The sequence below is a fragment of the Ailuropoda melanoleuca genome, chromosome 2, assembly GCF_002007445.2.
Source record: "Ailuropoda melanoleuca isolate Jingjing chromosome 2, ASM200744v2, whole genome shotgun sequence".
Lineage (NCBI taxonomy): Eukaryota > Metazoa > Chordata > Mammalia > Carnivora > Ursidae > Ailuropoda > Ailuropoda melanoleuca.
The window spans coordinates 182,156,623-182,180,520 of NC_048219.1; positions in this window are offsets into that span (position 1 = coordinate 182,156,623).

Sequence of the window (23,898 nt, forward strand, 5' to 3'; positions counted from 1 at the left end):
GTGGGGGATGGGGGGAGATGGGGGCATATCATTATTCTACCTACCAGACCTCTTCAAAAAGTGAGAAAATATGGGAATTTAAAGGAAACAGATGTCTGGGTCTAGGAGCTAGGGAATGGTTCATGAAGCAAATGACACTGAGCTGAATCTTGAAAACAGATAGAGGAAAGGATCCCAAGGAGATCATATAGGCAAAGGGAGCCATATAAGCAAATCACCATGCAGGTGGGTACTACTCTAGGTGGGTACCTAGAGCTTAGGAGGGGCAAAATTTTCCTGCAGGAGGAGAGGGACCAGAGCCCTAGAAGGTCAGGATATGGACAGACTCTGAATGATGTTGAATGCTGGACTAAGAGATCTGGGTTTTATTCCATAGCGAGTGTGGACCTCTGGAAGATTTGTAGTGCAGACCATCATGATCAGCTTAATATGGCAGCAAGGTGGAAAAGTCACAGGATTTTGAAATTTGTTTAATACAGAAGGTAGGAGAGTGCAAAGAGTAACCAGATATTTTTAAAGCATTCACTGCTGAAGAGTGGTTGATACCAGGAGAGACAGGAAGTGAGAAGGAGTCAAACTCAATTTTGTGAATCTTGAGTTTGAAATACCAGCCAGGTGGATGTTAATAGCAGAGGAATAGCTGAACCTTTCATCATCATCCTGAGGTTTAAGCGAAGGTAGACAGGGCTTTGAGGAGTGAGGGGCGTGTACCCTGTTGGTGGGACTGTGAAGTGACCCAGACTTTCTGGGAGGCAGTCCAGCAACACGTGTCAAGGGCTTCGAACTTCTGCAAGCTCCACAATCCTCTGATTTCATGTCACTAGCTATAACAATAGAAAAGTTGTAAAAGACCTAACTGTCCTATATAGGGAATTGTTAAAGAACAGTAATAAATGCAAATGATGGACTAGTCTGCAGACATTTACAAGTTATAAATTAGAATAGCATTTATTAATATAGACAGAGGATCACTATAATTTACCTCCAGAAAGGGAAGCTACATACACACACACGCACAGCCGTGGTTCTCACTTAGAGTACTGTAATAATAATACTAACAACAACAATAACAACAACAACAACAACAATAAGCTTACTGAGCCCCTTCTATGTAGCAGGTGTTACATCTGGCATACTTTATGAATATTCATTTAATTCTCCCAATGAGCTCGTGAGGTGGGCAATCTTATTAGCTATGCTTATGATAAGGAAACAGACTTTGAGACAAACTGTCTTGGTCAAGATCACACCAGTGCAACAGGGTAGACTTGAACTCAGAAAGTATAAACTGGACTCCACCATTAATGCCGCATTCCCACTCACTGTTTCACGCTGTGGCCCTGCCGCAGGTTTGAGAACTGGATGAAGTTACTATGGGAATTGTGAATAAACCAAAGGCTATTTTTTGTATGCTGCAGCTCCATTGTCTAAATCTGGGTAAGCTCATGGGAATGTCCTACATGTAAAAATGCCTGTTGCGGAGGGAAAACATAAGTGCTGAAACCATGGACCAGATGACATAAAAATGTGAATAGTGAATATCTTTGTGCAGTAGGGTTTGGGGCAATTTTTATTTCATTTTATTTTATTTATTTATTTTTTGTTAACCTGAGTTTTCTAAATTCTCTAAATAAATTTCTAAACCCTTAGTGAGTATATATTGCTCTTAAATTTGAAAATAGTTCCTAGAAATAAATGGATAAGAAAGATTAAGAGGAAAATCTACAGAATAAAGTTGTGTCTATATAATGAGAAATATCCACAAATTCTAAGATGTAATCATTGTTATACTTCAATTTAGGGTCTCCTTCTCACATATCAATTAGAATTTTAGGACCATAAAGGCAGTGGCTGATATAAACGATAATTCAATAAAGAGATAGATGCCTAAGAGTTGAACAAGTCCAAAAAATGTTTACTCTTGTCCAGGTGATGGGCTAATTTCCAATTTGAGATTCTGAAAAGCATTCATAAATTAGAGCTCTTCCAGACAGAATCAATTAGAAGGGATATGGGAGGCCATGAACCATATCCTTCATTCAGTGAGGGCCCTGGCCAAAAGGGATTATTGCATTTTCAGAGTTTTACAAAGGAGATTCCCGTACTATCCTCCTAAATCCTATTATAACTTTGGATATCCCCAGCATTGTCATTATTTATACCATCGTGCAATAGTTAGGCACAATTTAAAGAACTCCCACTCTATGTAAAAGGAAATAACTGGTTACCTCCAAACTGAAAAACCCCAGTTACTTTGTCTCTTCAACCAAGGTCTTACCTTTTAACTCTGTTCTGTGATTCTCCCTCAACAGTCTTCCAAAATCTTCATGCTTCCTCCAAAGCTGAGAAGACACTTGCTGGATTTAGCTCCTACTAAAACATCCCATTATCAAAAATGATCCTTTGGAAAGGCAGGATAATGGTGTCAAATTTACCTGTCTCAGCATCATAGGGGCTGGCACAGAATAGATACTTAACTAAATATTATTGAATTCATAAGTGAATGGCTTTTTAAAAAAATTAAAACACAGTTGTTAATACGAGGTCATCATATCTTGAAATCAAATTATTGATGCTTTCAGTTTCTGTGCTTTTTCAAGACATATCGGTCCTTTGTCCTTTGTGTTTCTGCCTTTGGTTACTCACATTGCTTCTCTCCAGTGAAATTCTCCTTCACTTATCCTTTTCATGTTCGATTCTCTTTATTTCTGAGCACTCTTCAAATACACAAGGACATTTAATCTTCCAATGCAAAATGCCAGCCACTCTAGATTTGTGTCACCTGCAAGGCTTAATGTTGTAGTAACTATTCCATCATTCGGATCACTGGCTGAAACATGGAATACCAATATTCTCAAGTCGAAGTCAAGAAGAAATCCACTAGTGATGCTCCCCCTCTGCTCCTCAGGTTGACGCCAATCTACTGATTATCCTTCTGAGTATAGCCTCTGTAATAACACAGTGGATTATTCTAGCTATCTATCAAGAGTTGTGGTCTCCCAAGGAGCCACAGAGGATGCACTAAAATAGTTTATTGGCATAGAACATCTTTAGTATCAGAAGAACAAGGCATTTGACACAATAAGTGGGTGGTAAATCATATTTTTGAAAATGGAATTATTTTTAAATGCTCTTAGGCACTGTTTAGAGAAGACCTATAATAATACTTATTGTCAAATGAAAAATCTCTAAGAAAAGTTCATCATGATTCCCCGATGTATTTCTTTCAGATTGGTTGTTTTACAGCAGATTTTTCTCAGAGGAGATCACCTGTACTCATTTCCCTCCCACAAGCTTTATAAAATTTGTAAGGCCTAATAGCTTTTGGAGCTATATGTGACTTCTCCAAGGATTAATGACTCAACCTCAGTGCTCCTTTGCTGGTGTCCTGAGCTCCCCTCTTAGACCTCACAGCCTCCACTGCCTTGAAGAAAAATGGCTCATCTACCCAAACCATCCATTATCAGAGCTGGAGCTTTCCAGTTTGCTTACCATTCTCATGTTGAGACTTTGCTTAAATATAGCATGGCTTGAGAAGGTGCTGGTAGGGTTGTTCTAATTCTGTGCACTGTTACTGGAAAACAAACTGACTGACATGTTCCAGTGAAGGAGGATGGAAGCATGATGAATTGGTGGTGTCTCGTTTAATACTAATTGAAAGTAGACACCTCTGTGGACATCATTAGATGTGGACATCTGTAGATAAGGAAATTACATGCAGCATTTTGTGAGTACGTGTGCCCTACCCAACAGTTTTGATCAGATCCCGAGGGGTCCACGAACCCAAATAGCTTTAAGAACTATGACAGGGAGTCTTAGCTCCTCTTTCCCAGACTCTCTATCTGATAAACCTTTTACAAATAAAATAACTTTTAAAAGATTAAACTTCATTATTAACCAAAGAAATGCAAATACATTTGTGGGTTACTATATTTTAGTTATCACATTGGTGAAATTGCCATGAAACCTCTCAGTGTTGACAAAGATGTAAAAAACACAGACACTCTCAAAGTCTGCTGGTGGGAGTTAACACCCTGGGCAGCAATTTGGCAAAAGTCTTGAAATATACATGTGATTGGATCAGCAATTCTGTTTTGAGGATTTATCCTAAGGGAAAGAATTGGACACATATACGAAGATATTATCTCGAGATATTTATTACAGTCTTGTTTATAATAGTGAGAAGTTTATAACTGTTCAATAACTGAGGTGCACTCATAAAATGGATTTCCACAAAATAGTCTAGATGTGAATTTATCAGTATGGAAAGACACTTACATTAAGTTAAGCCAAAAGGCTGTAGTATTGAATAGGAAACTATATTTCTAAATGAATGTAGTGTTGAATAGAAACTACATTTGTTAGGCACAAATGGGAAAGGAGCCTGAATATACATTGAAAAGATAGTACCCGAAATGATATTGGTGTTTACTTATACCTAATTAGATTTTAGGGGTGTGTGTCTGTATGTTTTTGCCTATTTTTAAAATGTATAGTTTGTCAACCAAGGTAGATAACATAAATTATAAGCATATATGAAATAAAATAATAAAAGTTTATAAAATCCTCAATGGAAAAATATGTTTTGGGAATAAACAAGGATTTTTCTACAATGACCTCAAGAGTAAAATTTTTTCCTCTCATTATAGACACTAGTCATCCACTCATTTAGCTATCGCTTCATACAGAGAAGAACATTTCTTTCTGAAGAGATTAATTCATGTGTACATTTTTGTGTTTGGGTATAGAAATGTCGCCTGCTATGTGCTCTGTGTCAGATCAAATGCTTCACTAGATGTGAGAAGGATGACATAAGGTTTTTATAGTTTACCCCTTTTCTTCCTCATAATCCCCAAGGCTGAGAACAATTCTCAATGAATTAGTGTATGATTGGCCTCTGTCAAAAATAAGAGTTGAAATTTACTTATTTCTTCATTAAAACTTTTATGTTGCATACCGGGTTCTAGCATTATTTTAAAGACTTTGAAAATAGGAATTTTACCCTCTAAGCCAGCCTAGGTTGAAGAGTTATTATTATTCCCATTTTATAGATGGAGGAGCAGAGGACTTACACATAGTTCAAGGAACTTGTCTGAGATCAAGCACTAGTGAGTGTAAGGGAACATTGATCTCCAAGTTGGTAATGACAGTGATGTGTATGCTCAAAGAGACTGAAATTCTCTGAGTGTCTTACAAAACGAAATGGTACACACACAATGACAAATCTTCATACTGGAATATTATGCCACCACCAAAATAATGTTGATACCTTTGGGGCACCTGGGTGGCTCAATCGGTTAAGCATCTGACTCTTGACTTCAGCTCAGGTCATGATCTCAAGAGTCACGAGATCAAGCCCCATGTCAAGCTCCGTGTTGGGCATGGCGCCTACTTGAGATTCTCTCTCTCACTCTCCCTCTGCCCCTCCCTGCATGTGTTCTCTTTCTCTCTCTCAAAAATGTTGACACAATAATAATAGGATTAGAAATATTTTCAATAAAATATACATCAAAGAAGTCAAATGTATCATTGAAAAATGATCACAATTGTGTGCAAAAATGGTTAAATATACAACGAGGGGGAAAAAACCGCAGAAAGTAAATATAACCAGATGTTAATGGCGACTACTTCAAGGAGGAGTGAGAGTGTCAATGATTTTAGTTTATTTTTAATTGCTTCCTAATTTTCCAAAATGACTACTGCGATCAATATTATTTTAAAATAAAAGTGATTTTTTTCCTCCAAATTACTACCTAGCAAGAAAAGTAACACAGACAGGGAGAAATGGCACTAAAATTTAAAATCTGGAAACACAATGTCTGCTTCAATGGCAGTACCAATATGTGGGACCCTGAGATATCTCAGGGAAACTGACTATCAGCGGATTTACGGATGGTCAGTGAGTCCTGCTGAAGTTCCAGTCTCTAGACAACACTCGTTGTTTCTTTGTTTCAGTGCTGGAATCCTGTAAATCTTCTCCCATAGTAGAAGCACAAAAATTGAGAAGTGCAAAGCAAGAACGATAAAGGCTGAAATAAACAACAGATGACCAACTAAATAGAGGGCTTTGAGGTTTGCTGGGAAAATCTCTGTTAAAAAATAGGTTTGAGGTTTGCTAGGAAAATGTCTATGAAAAAATAGAGTGTATGATTCTACCATTAAATGTTAATTTGTTTGGTTGTTTTTTCTTATCTATCCAAAGTTCTGATGCATGCGACTAAACCACAACAATGTTTCAGTGGGAAAGGTAACACGCTCAACATATTCCCAGTGAGGTATGAGATCTACTTTTCTCGAGCCAGGAGCGCAGACAGCTAGAAATGGTAAAACTGAGAACAGATTTTTTGTCTGAAAGAAAATCCCTCTTTCTAGACAGAAATGGAAGTTGACCTGGGGACTGAGATGCAGGGGACTTGCTCTGCCCTAGGGCTCCGGTGAGGAGGTAGGAAGAAGAAGTTCAGGCCTATAGCCTAGCAGAAAGACCCAGCTGAGAGTGTGGGTGTGTAAGTGTGAGCATAGGATTAAAACATAGTAACGCTGGAATACAGGGCCCAGGGGAAGAAGGGGGCTTTGGCATGGAGTATAAATGCCAGGAAGGGAGATTGCTTTTCTGCCCCTGGGTGAAGGGAACACTCCCACAGGACCTTGCAGTGCCCCTTGGACTATAAGCATGTCTCTTTTCTAGAAAGGGATGCGCCAGCTTGCTGGGTCAACAGGTTTCACTGGCAATGCATAAACATACCCATAATTCACGAGCCTGTGGAAGCCAGTCGGCCATGTTCAATGGCAACACTCTCAGGCACCCATCTCCCTTATCTGGCACTTGTCTCTTTTCAGTCCCGTCGACACCAATTTGTCTTGTCTTCTTTCCTTTACTATCAAGCAAACTGGATTCATCTTCACATACGAACTCTTTAAATTTATCCCTTTGGAATTCAGAGATAATTGGACTTCTTGGATGGGTAAGTAGTTTTGTTGTTGTTATTGAACATTCTCTTCTTAAAACACTACTATCCACAACAGAGTCCTTAGATTGAATAGGCATTCCCCAAAGTCTTGGAGTTACCATGGAAGGAAGATCTAGAGAAGAAAGAGCAAGGACATTTCTAGAGTCAGGTTGACATTAGAATTGTTAACCGATGGTTTCATGTGTATTGAAGGTTCTTGAAGAGGTGCCAGCTGCCATGATAGGGGAGTTGTGGGACACCCCTCTACTGTATACCTCCACACCTGTCATTTAGGTTTGTTGATGCTTTGGGATGATTCTGCTATTGTTTCAAAAATCTCTTTTCTCCTCTCTTTTCTTTGGAGAACTTACCCAAAGTTTTAGCCCCTGCTAGGCTTTCCAACCTTGACGTTGGTCTCAAGATTCAATACTCAACATTCAATACTCAAGATACCCCAGTGCCCTGAAAAAGATTTACTGTTAGATATTCTACTAACTTCAAATTAATAACACACATTACATGGTCTGACAATCCCATTGTATCTTTATCAACGTTCTCAGCCCCATTCCTATAGTTCATTTTTCCAGAAACCCAGACATGAAAACTCTGAATTGCTTTTGTCTCCTTCTCTTCTTCCTGTAACTAGTCAATTCCTACGCCTCTTATGCTCTTCCTTTGATCTACTTCTTTGCTGAATGAATGTAACATTTCCTAGATAAACCAGTAGTTAGGGTATTTATATGAGTCCTTGTTTTATTAATTTGCATTTAGAAATAGCAGAATTTAGATATTACGTGCCACTTACATATACCATGTAATAACATGTCTAATAGCGTACTAGTATACTAGCATTAGATACAGCAGAGGGTTATACGTTAAGCGACCCTTGTTTACTCAACGTACTGGTCCAACCGATGTTTTCTGTTCCTTCTTGCAAACATATTCAATGAAACCTGTGGCCTGCGGAATGTTCAAATTTTATCTGTATGTTTACCAAGGGCCAGTTGTGTTTCTTGGAAAAATCTCTTCATGCCATTGTGTTCCAACTATGTGGACCAACAAAGTATAAGCTCTCATCAAAAAAAAAAAAAAATGACATGGTTTTTGAAAAACCGTGTTGAATGGTTTTGAAAGACTTGAAAACAATGAGGTGTTCAAAAATGCTTTTGTAACTTAAAATAAATGCATAGAATAAATGTAGGTATCTATTCCTTTTTTAAAAGATTTCCTGTTTTAGGTAACTTTTTCAATTAATTGAACAACTACTGTACCTGACTATACAAATCCGAGGGCTTTTAGTATGTGACTTGAGGGAGTATAGCAGAGTGACTCCTCGCATGGGCTCTGGCACCTGTCTGGGTTTAAGTCCTCTCTCTATTTCTTACTAGTGTGGTTGATTTTCCTCATCTGTAAAGTGAAGATAATACTAATTTCTATCTCATGTGAAAATCAAATGAATTAATTGATGTAATGCACTTTAAATAGAGCCTATCTAGTAAGCTCTTGATAAGTACCATTTATAGGTAAAAGTGGGAAATGAGGAAAGTTAAGATGCAGAATGACTTTGAAGGAAATCTAAACAATGTCCTTGATACCACATGATTCACAAAATAAGGAGCCATTCAGACACATTGCTGAGGAAAGATGATAGAGCGATAATTCTAGATGCTGTGATTAACAATACTGACAATATAAATAATAATAAAAATATTTTCATGGCACATTCATAACTCTTGAGGGTTTGTATGACTTTTCTCTTTGATCTCTTGGAATAAACACAGGAATTAGAATCAGATCCGCAGATCTAATCCCGGTTTAGCCACAAACTACTAAGTGACCTCTTCCCAGCTCCATTTCCTTTCTGGACTTAAGGTTCCTCTTTGGGCAGTTGGAGGTAATAGAATCTGCCTGTCTACCTGATGAAGGATAAGGCAGTAAGGGTACGGTAAGGTAGGTAGGAGACATTAGGGAGAGACCCAGGGCCTGGACTAAGAAAGAGTGAAGTCACCACGTGACAGCTGTAAGACAGACTGTTCCATCTGGGGGCTTTTTGGGTGGCTGAAATTTAAGATGTATTCATTGTTTTTTGTAGGCCGTATACCTGTTCATGACTAGTTCTGTGTTCTGTGATTCACATTTATTATATGAAAGGGAACAATTTGAAGCTTAAATGACAGGATATGGAGCAGAAAAAAATGTGGGGGTTGGTCAGCTTGGGATCTGGACTCATTCTACATGTCTCTTGGAAAAGTCTATGCAGAGAATAGTTCTTCTGCCATCTTGGGCTGGGATTGCTTCGGTTTTAAAGGTGTTGAGAAGCTTGGCTGCCATTGTTCAAATAAGGTATATGTCAGTGATGTCAACACAACGTGTTGAGGAAATGTCACATCTGTCTGCAATTGGCTACCTCTCGATAGGAGAAACACCGCTGGAAGCCTGGAGACCAGATGTTGCTTTCAATCAAATAGAGGTCAAGCAGCTTTAGACGAAGAATGTCTGCACCTCCCCATCCCTGGCCCTAAGAGAAACATGCAAGGCGATTTTAGTGGAATCATAATTGTTTTAGCTCATGTTCACATATTTCCTAGTGTATGACTTTGTAGTCACTAGGGCAGAGCAACCAAAATGGTAGCCCTTGGTGGCTATGAAGAAGACATCAGGGCAGTGAGATTCCTAGTCACAGGGTCACATGACCTTGGTTCCAGCCTGGGTTTTGCCATTGCAGATGTTGAGGGACACTGAAAGTATCACTTGTTCTCTTTAGACTTCAGTTTTTTAAAATTGAGCGATGACAGCATAGTCCTGGATGGTTTGTGTTATATTTTACAGTTTAACATTCTGCAATTATGAAGATATGAGGGAAGCCTGGCCTTGGCTAAGCCTTGGGACAGCCACCTGGAAAATCAGCACGGTGATCTTTCCAAGGTGAAAGCCTCTTCTGGTATTTCCGACTAGTCCATGTGGGGAAAAGGGGTTAAAACAGCTGGTCGGAAACATGTCCTGAGCCAGAGTGAGAAATGACTGAGTGTGAACTTAATTTTAAAGAACTCTCTAATTAAACCTCTTAGAGTCAATAAAATACCTCATCCCTTAACTAACCCTGTGAGCTGGAGGGATGGTGGAATTTATGCGCATTTCAGATGGGTTTGCTTTTTTCACATTAATAAAGATTTTCTGTTAGGAATAGTAAAACAGAAAAGGAAAAAAAAAAAAAACAGGTTTCTTTCCAGTTCACTTTCATGCCAATAACTACATATATGTCGAGCATCCATTAAATAAGTTCTTTGCTAGGTGCTGCCTGGGATGAATAGTTGTGAAGGGACAAATGGTTTGCCTCCACGCATGACATCTTCTTCCATGTCCAGGTATATTTCCTGGCTTCTCTCTACCCTGTTACCAGCTCCCCATCAGTGAATGTGGGGGAACTTATTGATTAATAAACTGGAAAGAATAACTGGCTTGATTCTGCCTTTCTCCTTAGAAGCTCGCCTCCCTCCATAGAGCAATTGCTCTGGGATACATTGTTCTGCATGGGTCTTTTATTTATTTATTTATTTATTTATTTATTTATTTATTATTTTTTATAATAATATTTTTTATTATATTATGTTAGCCACCATACAGTACATCCCTGGTTTTTGATGTAAAGTTCCATGATTCTAGTTGTGTATCACGCCCGGTGCACCATGCAATATGCGCCCTCCTTACTACCCATCACCAGCCTATCCCATCCCCCTGCCTCCTCCCCTCTGAAGCCCTCAGTTTGTTTCTCATAGTCCATAGTCTCTCATGCTTCATTCCCCCTTCTGATTGGGTCTTTTAATGCTAAGTGGAAGGGAGGAAAAATGTAGTTTTCAGTTAGTAATTCAAAAACCCTTCAACCATTTGGAGTTTATCTTTGTGTATGGTGTGAGAGAATGGTCAAGTTTCATTCTTTTGCATGTAGCTGTCCAATTTTCCCAGCACCATTTATTGAAGAGACTGTCTTTTTTCCACTGGATGTTTTTTCCTGCTTTGTCAAAGATTAGTTGTCCAAAGACAAGGGCCCATTTCTGGAGTCTCTATTCTGTTCCATTGGTCTATGTGTCTGTTTTTGTGCCAGTACCATGCTGTCTTTGTGATCATAGCTTTGTAGTATAGCTTGAAATCCGGCAATGTGATGCCCCCAGCTTTGTTTTTCCTTTTCAACAATTCCTTGGAGATTCGGAGTCTTTTTTGGTTCCACACAAATTTAAGGGCTGTTTGTTCCAGTTCTTTGAAAAATGTCTTTGGTATTTTGATCGGGATGGCATTGAAAGTGTAGATTGCTCTGGACAATGACAGACTGTGGACTCTGGGAAACAAACTGAGGGCTTCAGAGGGGAGGGGGGTGGGGGATTGGGTTAGGCCGGTGATGGGTATTAAGGAGGGCACATATTGCATGGTGCACTGGGTGTTATATGCAAGTAATGAATCATGGAACATGACATGAAGAACTGGGGATATGCTGTATGGTGACTAATATAACAAAATAAATATTATTTAAAAAATCCTTCAATATTTTTTTGCATTGGCCAATGGCATTAAGAAATCAAAACAAAATAATGAAATTTGGGAGAGCAAATTATACTTGTGGCAAGGTTTTGATGAGTTTGGATGGATGACTTTTGGTCATGGACTTAGTGTGAAGGCAGGGTCTTTTGACTTTGGTGATTTGAGATTTATATTAACCCAGGTGAGTTTTTATAGTTATGTAACTGGCATTTAGTTACTGTGACCTGGATGAGATTCTAAAACTTATGCATGGTATTTTGACCTTGGTAAATGATAGTGCTTAGAGGTTTCATCTACAAGCAAGAGACTTTTTTTTTTTTTCCTTAGAGGGGGAGAGGGCCAGAGAACATCTTAAGCATGTTCCTTGCCTGTCATAGAGCCTGCCGCAGGGCTTGATACCACAACCCTGAGATCATGACCTGAGTCAAAATCAAGAGTCAGACGCTTAACTGATTGAGCCACCCAGGTGCCCTGAAAGAGACTGTTTTTATGGGACCTTGAATGGGTCCTCCTGGATGCCAGAGAATTCATAAGTTGGGCCCTTGTATGATCTGGCTAGTGGGGACAAAGCTGAGATAAATATCCAATTATAGAAGAAAGAGACTCTCTGCTAGCTTTTTAGGCATCAGTAGGTAGAACAATACTGACTGCATTTAAAGTACAACGCAACTGAGTTCCATGAATGCTCTGAAACACTGTTTGAGTGTCTAGCTTCAAATTGTTAATGCCAAACATGAGAAGCAAAGTCGACTGGCTATTCCAAGTCCTATTCCACATTCACAGCAAGGAGAATGTGGAGAGACTAACTCTGAATTCATGCAGGTAGTCTATAGGTTTAATAGTAGAAAACAGTCAAAGAACTCCTGGGAGGGTTTCCAAGTGATTCTGTTTTTGTAGGTGGACATGGATCCTGATCCTGCCAGAGTATATATGGGATTCAAGTCAGAGGAAGCCAGTGTCTTGACAAACACATGGACAAAGGACCAGGACTTCACCAGGCCCCCGAGTTCATACACATGAAAGTAGGGGAAGAAAGGGATAAAGAAAGGGGGGTTAATCAGAAGGGGGAATGAAACATGAGAGACTATGGACTATGAGAAACAAACTGGGGGCCTCAGAAGGGGAGGGGGGTGGGGGAATGGGATAGACCGGTGATGGGTATTAAGGAGGGCACGTATTGCATGGTGCACTGGGTGTTATACGCAGCTAATGAATCATCGAGCTTTACATCAGAAGCTGGGGATGTACTGTATGGTGACTAACATAATATAATAAAAAATCATTAAAAAAAAAGAAAGTAGCAATACAATTTTAGTACTAAAGATAAAGATAGACATAATGTGTAAGGGGTAGGGGTGGTGGTAAAAAAAGAAATGTTAAGAATGATCAGACTCATGTAAGATTCAATAATTAAGACACACTTTATGGCGTGGTTGGTGTCTGAGATGGGTCTCTACAAAATAGATATTTTTAGGCTTCTTTTTTCCAGAAGAAAGTTGACTAAGTCTAGGAAAGAAGGAGGAGACTCGGAGCTCTTAGCACCATCTCTGGCTTCTAGTTTCCTCTTCAACCTGTGTGGATTCACATAATTGATGCATTTGTGACAGGTGGGTCATTAAAACAATCTGATTAAAGTTTAATAACAGCCATAGAAGGTGAGATGGTAGAGTTTTTCCCTTCTACCACTACTCTCCCTATCCTCCTACTATACTCTTAGGAATTTGGAACTTTTCAGGTGTAAGTTCCGCTAAAACAGAGATAGGATGCCATGGAGTTGAGCTACCCTTGGCAAGTTTGAGATTCTTGGCTTATTTTTAATCACTATTTGTTAAAGGCATGGTTAGGTCTCAGCATATGGGTCTGGGATAAACTGAGAAATCCCCTTTTCAAAGGCCTAACCATCTGACATGTCACAACATTTTTAAATCCTGATGTTCTGATGCCAGAGTTGGGGACAGGTGTAAATCCTCTGATGTGTTCATTTGGAATGTCTTTGATCTTTTCAGGTTTATCTGAGATATCCTTATTACCATTTACCCTTCATACAGACCCTTAGACTTTTGTTATATTTGCTTATAATGGGACTTTGAACATATTGCTTGATATAAAACACCTTGGGTATTTTGATATTTCATGGTTAATTTTCACACATGCTACCTAGGGTATGCTTTAATAGGAAATATTTTAGATCTCATGAATAATAAGATATGAGTGTAAACCTATCAGTAGTAAGGGATAAAAGAGAAGGTTATATTGCTCAATGACATGGAGAATTGTGGGGTTTTTTTGTTTTTTGTTTTTTTAAGGAGAGGAAAAGCGGGCTCCATATGCAAAAGAAAGCATGTTTGGGAAAGAGAAGTCAACTTTGACAAAAGAGTTGGTTCTGAGCAGAAAGAAGTAGACATAACACTGCAAAGGTAGCAGGTAGAAAATTTTCAAGCTCGGGTCCTTTGTGCTCATCCGGTCAGGTCTTAAAGTGGAATCAGGATATCTGTGTTCAAACCAAATCTGTGCAATTAGTAGCTGTGTAACTATTCAAGCCAACATCATTTGCCTTCAGTTTGCTCATTATTAAAGTGAAGTTTAAATAAAATATATATTGTAATATGGGGAAATGCCTAGTGGAATACAGATACATATTAGGTGTTCAAAGAATAATTCTTAAATATGTTGAAACTCCATCTATTCCCTCTCCAATTTAATACATGAGGTAACTGGGACTCAAAGAAATTAACTTATTTGTTTAAGTTTCCAGAGTTAATAGTGGCAGAGATGAGATTCAAATCTGTCTTTCTCTTTTCTGCTTGTCTAATGGGCTTTCTACTGCATCATGTTTAAAGTGATGTGATTTTCGTAACAGCCTTAGCGATAACTAGTTAGATTAGAATCACACCAGGGCCCTTGGAAGATAAGGAGAAGAACTGTGCTATCTTTGTCAAGTCACTGATGATTTTGACGCTCAGGGGCAACATGAATCTGGTGATCTGCAGGAAAGATTGGGGAAAGGAAGCTTTCTGGAAAACATTGATTTTTGTTCCATTGTAGGCTTCGAGAATATGGGTGAACTAGGCTATTCCATTTCCCATTATATGATCAGCTTTAAGCAGTGTCTGGTTTATAGACGTACAACAAATATATGTTGAATAAATGAAAAATAGGAAAGAATTAATGAAACAAATTAAATGAATGAATAAGTAGATAAAAATACGTGTATGAGTGAATGAAATGTTGTTTTGGTCTTTCACTTCCTTTTCCTAGTTGAACAGAAGAATATTCAAAATAAGGTCTAAAAACTCAGAAGGATATGATCACTGTCTTCTGGATCATTATTGCTAGAAATACACTAATTTGACCAAGATCCATTCTTTCCTGGGAATAGATAATGAGAATCCAGTCTGGCTAAGAGTATTAGATTCAGTGAGACAAAATTGAATTTGAATCTTGGCTTAGCTCTATCATGTATTAGCTGTATGATTTTTGAGCAAGGACTCAAGGGGAGGAAGCAGAACAAAAGAGGAAAAAAAATGGCCAGCATAAGATGATTGACTGGGAGTTTTAAAAAAAAATACCTTTGCCAACCCATGGGATTCACAGAAAATCTTATTGTTAGAATTTTTTTTTTCCTGTTCTGACCTCTATGTTAGCTGAGACAAGAACCAGTAAAATACAAACTGTTCATAGATGCAGAGTTATCGTGATGTGAATGTGACAATACATTTATTTGTCCACATACACTGGGAAGCAGGAATGTAATCAGCTCCATGCTTTTCAACTGTGGATTACTCACCTGCTTTGCTGTACCTTTACACCTTCCATTTGTGGAGAGGAAGCTGAAGTGATGTCCAAATAGCACTTTTCTATTTATTATTAAGTTCTAGGAGAAAATCCTTCAGCAAAGAGAGATACTCTCTCCTTTGTCTGAATTCTCAGAGTGCATCGGCACTCTTGTCACACTGAAACTTCCACCTGGCAGAGCAGTCGTTTGCTTCTGTTTTGTTGGTCTTGTTTTAACCTCAGCCATCACTCTGTGTCATACCACTTAGATTATGGTAGGTATTCACATTGGTTCCATCACTGATTTGAAGGGAAGTCTTTAAAAAGCTCCTTTTCATTAAATAAACATTATTTCTATTTACATCGTTTTTATTCATGATTATGGACAAGAGTCCATGGTGTTTGCTTGGTATAACTAAATGTCTCCTTTTGCTGGAGAATTTGAGCCTCTAAATATCTCACTTGGGGCAAGAGCTGACTAAAAGCTTTGGTAAATCAAAGCCAAGGCATACCAGGAAGATGGAGTGACCCTTCCGCTCAGCCCTTGGCTGAATGCAATGGGGAGTGTATCGTGCATGGGAAAGGCTGAACTACACTTCTGGGTATTGGGGGGCTTGTCCTCACTTAGGAATGTCCAAAATGACCTTAGAGAAGAGAGTTCCCTAGAACCAGGACCACACCATAATCCCCATTCAACAGAACTTCTTTCTGAACAGGATGTAAGGAGTAGAGAACTTTCCCGCCATCAGAAGTCACCCCTGTTACCGTAATCCCTCCTTAATGACAGAATTTTGTGCTATTTCAACCATGGAAAACCTTGAGTTACCCAAGTAATAGCTATTGTAGCTTAAGTCAAGCACATTTACCCCAGAGAGGGAAGGCCTCTAATGCTTCAGCCCTCACATCCTATAATGGAGATTAGTTAGCTGAACAAAGAGGGAACAGGGAAGGACAGAGGAGGTGGCAGAATCCAACTTTTCTCTAAGCCACAAACATGGGGAAAGAAAGGGAAAATCCATGCACAGTGCCCTGTATGAATGTTTCTCCTTATCTGACAGCCCTTTGGGCAAGGTTACTCACCTTTCTGAGCCAATTCTGTCATCTGCTAGTTGAAGACAGTTGAAGACTACCACATTGGGGCTCTTGTAAGAATTAAGTAAAATGATCCTTGGAAAGGGCATGGGAAGTATAATTTCTGGTACCTCTGAACTTAATAATTGTAACTTGGCATTATTTTTTTCTTTATCTTACTTGTTCTCCGATAAGCAACTCAAATAGAATTTTTGCTTTGGACCTCCATTGTCTGTTCAGTTAAATCATTGCTTTTTCTTCTATGCTTCCATATGATTCTGTGCATATTTACATTACACTTAACTGGGATTTATTTAGATGTCTGTCTTCCCCAAAGGACTGTGACCTTTTGAAGATGCGGTCTGTGTCTTGATCATGTTTTTTTTCAGCATCCAACACAGTTCCTCTGAAAATAAGACTTTAATAATCATCAAATGAATTGTTGAGAGAGCAAGAGTGAGTGAATGAATAAATGAAAGAAAGGTTCTTAAAAAGATGTACTGTCATAGAATAAGTTGAAGTTCCTGAAAATGTAATTGAGAGATAATAGGTTTTGGCTAACTAGTTTGTATCTCATTTTATTGAGCAAAGTTCAAGGTTACATAAGCATTTGTTTTATGAGTTGAAAATGGAGTAAGTTAAGAGAGTTAACTGGGATAAGCTCAAGTTTCTAGATAAAGAACGGAGATGTACTAGGAGATTGTGGGGAAGAGAAGGAGAGCAGAGGAAGCAGATGGAGAAAGGAAGACAACAGAAGAGGAGCTGCACGAGTTCTGGAAGAGAGGGAAATAAGACAGCTGCTGAAAAAAAAAAAAAAGAGAGATTTGGGAGAAAGTAACAGATATTTCAAAGAGAATTTTTAGAAAACTTCCAATCAGTTTTCTTTCCCATCTAGCTCAAGGAGCCATCCTTTAACCACATCCCGATTTATCTGGCTCCCCAGATTAACCATCTCCCCCTTCCCCTCTGGACAACATAAATAGTACTGTTGGTGATGGGGCTCCTTTCTGTCATCTCCTCTAAAACAGATCATAGACCCCAGGAAGCCTAATCTTCTCTCATTTGTTTCCTGTTTATCCTGGATTTGGTGTCTGGAAATCCCTTGCAGCCCTGTGCTTGGACTTTGCTAATGACCAGGTTTTCATCTGACCAAGCCAGACGCCTCCACCCACAACTCTTGAGAACATACTCTTCCCTGTCAACCTTCAGAGAGGATCCCTGTTCACTGGGTCTGTGTTGAACTTCAGCTTAACCACATGGCCTCTCAATTGGTCCCTCCCAGAGAAGAGGAACCATCTCCTCTGCCCTGCATTTTCTAGACTCCATATAATTAATCTTTTACCTCAGTTCAGTGCTCACTGAGCATGCTGGGTTTTGGGGACATGGCACATGTCATTCTGTCTCTACCTTCCTTGAAACATCAAACATTAACTTCAAGCAGCCTCCTACATAAGGCAATAAGGTAAATGCCTCTTTATTTCTGGTCTATTTTTGCTTTGTGACATAGGAAGCAAAAAAAAAAAAAAAGAGAGAGAGAGAAAGTTATTCCCTCTTTATATACCATCCTATTATGTTGAAAGTAAGAGAGCTTTGGAGGAAATAACTAAAATGCAATGTACTTGGTTAGAAACTGATTCTGTAAATTGATCGTATGGCAGTAGGCACAATAAAATGGGTAATTTTCCCATTAGTAGAAGGAGAATCAGTATAGAAATATCAAAGGGCAAACAAAGCCACAGGATTAACAGCCATAAACTCTTTTGAACTTATCAGAGCATGAATTTTTGCAGGGAGCTGGGACAGGATCACTGATTTAGTAGATTACCTTATAAAAACTACAAAAACAGACTTACATCACACTGAGATGTTTACAAGCTAGTGTTTACGGGCTAAAAGTAGGATATAGAGGTGAGAATTTGAAAATGAATTTATCATATTGTTTCTGTACCATTGCATGTGATTTCCCAAAGGCTGTCTCAACACAAGACACACATTTTCACTAGCACTGTCTGCTGGAGAAGGAGCACTTGGCATGCTGATGGGTTTATCTTGGGCCCAGTTCCTGGTGGCAGAGTCAATAGAGGCTCCCTGTCCTACCTCGGCGATTCCAGGAACAGTAGGATGATCCTTCCTCTTCCGACACCTGAGCCTGCGATACCAATGGCTTATCTCTTAAGAGTTAATCTCTTTATGTGACCAGTTTGAAAACATCCCTTAAAAGCCACTAATTCCTTGGTCTCTTAGTTTATTAAGGGATTTTTGTTTCTAATACTAGGGCTTATAGGCTTTATGTGTGTGGTAGTAAAATGAAAAGGACAGAAAATTGAATAAATAAATTGCAATTTTATCTTAAAATGAAGTTACTTTGGACATTGTATCTTAAAAGTAACATTTGAACTGTCAGCCCTAATCATTTGGGATATGTTTGATGAATTTGATCTCATGAAACTGCTGGAGACAATATGAAATTAAAGACACCTTCCAGCTCAAAGAAAATATCGGCCCCACAATAAGACAGGATTGATGAGTGGGATCCTTCGTGAGCTATTTAATACCTTCTTGCCCTTGGGCAAGCCACTGCACTCTAAATGAAACTCTGAACTTTACCTGGAAATTGAAGTTGGGTAGGAAAAGGAAGGAGGGGATGGATTAGATCTTGGGTCATGTAAAATGACAGCTTATTCCCACATGACTGGCGCCAAGAGGCCTGACTTTGACACTCAGTTGAAACATCTGCAGAAAATATGAGGAAAACACACCCACCTACCACTCAAAAGAGGACCCTTCACAAGCGGCTGTAGGAGTCATTAACGAAAGAGTCAAGGCAAGTCATAGGCCAAAAGCTCATCATAGACATGCAGTCGCAGATCTAAGGAGGCATGGTCTCATAACAATCAGTTTCTGTATTAAATAATCTCCATAAAGAACAAAAATAATAATTTCTTCTTTCTGGCATTTGAGAATTACAAAGCATTCGTTCGTCTTTTCCGGGGAATAAGGTTAGGGATGGCTATTTCCATTTTGCAGATGGAGAAAACGAGGCTTCATGAAGCTTAGTTCTTTCTCAAAGTCATGCAGGAGAAGCCAGGCTTGTATGCAAATGTTCTGGCTGATCACACTAATTTTTGGAACCAAATTAAACACTGTCATGGTATGTTGTCTTTTTGAAAATTATTTCCTAGAGCTATTTTCTAATGGTTCTTTTAGAGGAGGTCAAAACTTATTTAAGTAATCTAAGTACTACTGAGGTCAGTTTAAAAATAAACCAGATTTTCCCTCTCAATTTGTCAGTTCCACTGTTGGACTGAATGGGGCTGGGGCTTTAACGTCCATCTGGAAGATATCTACTTTACAACATTGCTGTACATCACCATATGGGTCAGAGAACCAGACTCATCATCTAAATAAATATTGTTGTTAAATTATTTCCCATTGTGAGGGTTTGAGCCTCATTAGATATAGAGTAGAAAGAATACCATTAGCTCAGTGCTTACAGCTAACTACTGTTTTCCATTTTAGATTTGGTGCGATAAATTTAGCAAACGACACTGAAAACAGCTCTTACTTGCTTGAAAGATGTAATTGAATTGCATGATAGCATTAAAATATTACAACTAGATACAAACTTTATCTATTACCAGTTCATTTTCATTTTAAAGCTTCTGGTTTGGAGGACCCAATGGGAACAACTTGGAAAGTGGAAGGAATGAAATCATTAAGTTTGCCAACAAGAGTAATCTTTTTCTTTCTGTTTTTGTTTGTGCTTTTTAAAACAGTGTTGCAGGGGGTTGAAGAGTTTGAGAAAATTGTAAGTGAATATATGAAATCAGTTTTAAAAGGACAGTCTGTGCCACTTGTAATATTTATGCTATAACGGGGCACCAAATTTAATATGCTGGAGGTCTGCTGATTGCACAAGCAATGGGCCACTTGCATTTGCAATTAACCACTCACACCCTTGTTTTTCCTTGCAACCCAAGAGGTTGATTATGTGATTGTAGGTGTAATAATTAGCACACATGAAAAGAAAAACCCAGCAGAAGCCTCCTAAGAGTATTCTTTCTTTGAAAGCTTCAAATATGAACTAATTAGGTTAGTAGGTATTGGAGACGGTCCCTAACATGTACTATATCAAAACACTTTGCCTGTAATCTACTTGTTTTTATTGTATAGTAGAAATTGTTTCTCCACCAGTCATATGTGAGGATAGCTCCCTACTCCAACAGAGGGGAAGAAGTAACATATATGACAGGGGGGCTCTTCCTACTCTCAGATACATTCTCCCCACTATAGGCTGACACTGAAATTTCTAAAGTACCTAGACAAAGGAGAATCCAGAGAAGTAAACAGAAACCCATCATCTTTCAGGAGGTCCTTCCTTCCTTCCTTCCTTCCTTCCTTCCTTCCTTCCTTCCTTCCTTCCTTTCATCCTTCCTTTCTTCTTCCATCATTCCAATTACATTCTGCTTCTGGAAGTATGGCAAATTCAAACAAAAAACATTGAAAAACCATTTAGTACAACCAGTTAGAAAATTTGGGTAAAATATTTTAAAATGTCAAAAACATATAGTTGAGCTCATAAGAAGAAAGGGAAATATTTATGTAATTGTCAGCAGTAGTAAATTTTATGTGTATGATCCAGTTTCGATGCTTGAAGTTGGTATATAGGCCAAAAGTCAGCAGAATTGCAAGTAGAATTTGACAAATATTTCAGTACACATGATTTTAATACATTTTAAAAAAATTAAGTACTGATATGCTTAGCTGGTACCATTTAGGAAAAATATAGAAATTTTAAACAATGCAATTAACAGGCTTGATATAATGGGCAAAATATATGGAACATGGTAATGTACATTCTTCAGAAACACATGTAGAACTTTTATGAAAATCGATCATATACCAAATCACAAATATAAGAAATCCATTTCATAGACCATTTACTCTGATCACATGAAAAAAAAATAGTGTTAAAGAGAGAAATAGAAAATCAATCCTCTTTCCTATGTATTTGGAAATAAAAGAAAAACAACACACTTCTAAATAATTTGTGAATGAAAATAAATTTAGAAATCAGAATATGTGAAAATCAAATTGATAATAAAATTTCTAGACCCAACCACATTAGGCCTCAATGGTTTTCAGGTAATTTTTTACCAAAATGTCAAGAAAAGCAGTCATAGCACAAACCCTTTCAGAAAACAGAGAAAGAGGGAAAACTTCCCAACTTATTTAAGAAGCTATTTTCTATTGGCCATTTTAACAGAAAAAAAATATAGACCTCTCTTATTGAGAATATAGATACAAAAATAATAAATAAAATCTGGTGAATTAAGTTTAGCAGTGTATGTCAAAAATTAACCATCACAATAGAGAAGATTTTTATCCAATGAATACAAGGAAGTTTTGATTTCAGCAAGGTCTATCATTACTGTGCACAATAACAATATAATACACAATAACACTTTATAGTAGAAAAGCTTTATGAGCATTCCAATATATGAATTTAAAAGAGCATTTGATAAAGCTTAACCCAAATTTATTAGAAAATGCTCTTAGGAAATTATAAGTAAGAGTGAAACTTCTTAACTTGGTTAAGGGTACCTATTAGATATCTATAGCAAATACAATTATTAATGGTGGGTTGGTATTAATATCCAATTAAAGTCAAGAAAAGTATGCTCAGTATCATTATTTCTAATCTACATGGACTGATAGGTTCTAAGCAGTGTGATAAGATAAGAAAAGTAAAATAGATAAATTTTGGAAAGGAAGAAACAGTTATTGTTCTTCACTTTTAATATTATTATTTGTATAGGATATTAAGACCATTCTACAAATGAATAGAGCTGATGAAATAGTTCAATAAGGTTGCTGGATACATGATCAATATACAAAAAATAATGGTGCTCTATGTATCAACAACAAATAAGTAGAAAATGTAAATTAAAAAGGTGCCACTAAAGACAGCAACAACAAAATATGTGCCTATGAATAAATCTAAGAAGATGGAGAAAGTTAGAAACCTGAAGTTTTATATTTGAAAAACATAAAAGAGTACTTGAATAGGGGAAAAATATATATAACTTATTTTTTTTAGAGATAGAATCAATACTATAAGGACAGCAATTATCTTCCACATTCATCTGTAATAACAGTGAAACTTCAACCTAATCCATGATAGAACTTCACAAACTCATAAAATCTTTCTTTGGAAGAGCAAGGAGCCAAAATAACCACCCTTAAGAAGAAGACAAGGAAAGAATTTGACTCAACTGACACAAAGCTTACACTGAAGCTTGGAAACATAGAAAGTGTGGTAATGACACAGAAATAGACAAACGGATTAGGGACGGAAGAAGAGAACACAGTTAACAGATTTACTCATACTCATACATGGGATAAGGTATATGACACAGGTGGCATGAAAAATCAGTGGAGGAAGGATAGCCTACTGTCAAAAAAAAAAAAAAAAAGAAGCCACCCATAATGAAAAAATAAAGTTAGATCCCTTTCTAACATACAGAAGTAAATCCCAGATGGATTAAACACCAAAATATGAGAAGAAAAACTGTTAAACATTCAGAAAGAATTACAGAAAAGTATTTTTATAATATTGGGATAGCGAAAGCTTTCTTAGCGTTCAAAAAACATAACTCCATTAAAAGTTAGATTACATTTTAACCAATAGTTCTAATAAATTACATCACAAACAAGGAACAGAGACACTGATTTAATAGTGATGGCGAGTACCTAGCTATATGTTATTTAATTTTCTGTACACTTTAAAGGTTTGAAAAGAGTCAATTAAAAATTAAAAATAATAAAGACTAAACATATTTCAGAGAATGTAGAATAAAGAACAGGGCAATGACCTGAAGATGATGAACCTGTTTTTCAACCTATTCCCTCCCCTCCACCCAGCTGCAGTACGTATAAGCACTTGCCTCCAGCCTCTTTCTAGTTCAGTTCAGGACACAATGCTACAACCATGCTGAGCGTATTTAGGGCTGACTATAGACAGAATTATGACTAAGAAGTAGCTTTGCTCCAAGCCCCTGGAGGGACTTTTTTTCCCCTGGCACACCATAACGCATTTATTGCATCTGTGACAAAATACCTCTTATGGGGTAGACATATATCACTTCCATAAGATGGCACTCAGGCACAGGAGACCAGTTGACTTACGTATGTTGAAAGTGCCCGTTCCGTGGTAATCTAGTTTGTGAATTTACACAAGCAATTCCCAGAACGATTTGGTTGCAGCTTCCTTGCTGTGGCCCTCCCATTTGGCCTCACCCTATTTTGCAATTGCCCAAAGCTGCCTGCCCACACATCCCCACGGATGGTAAGTGGGTGAGGACCTCATTCTACCAATTTGTTTTTATGATCTGAGGTCATTTCTCTAGAACAGTGGCTTTCCTGGGGGGGGGCGGTTATTCTTTACCCAGATTAAATTTGCATATTACTTGGTCACTGGGCTCCTGATGCTACAGGAAAGCTGAGTTTATTGTAACATGTGAAGAATATTAAAGCAAACCTTATCTGAGCTGCCCTCTTGTCATGTGAGTAC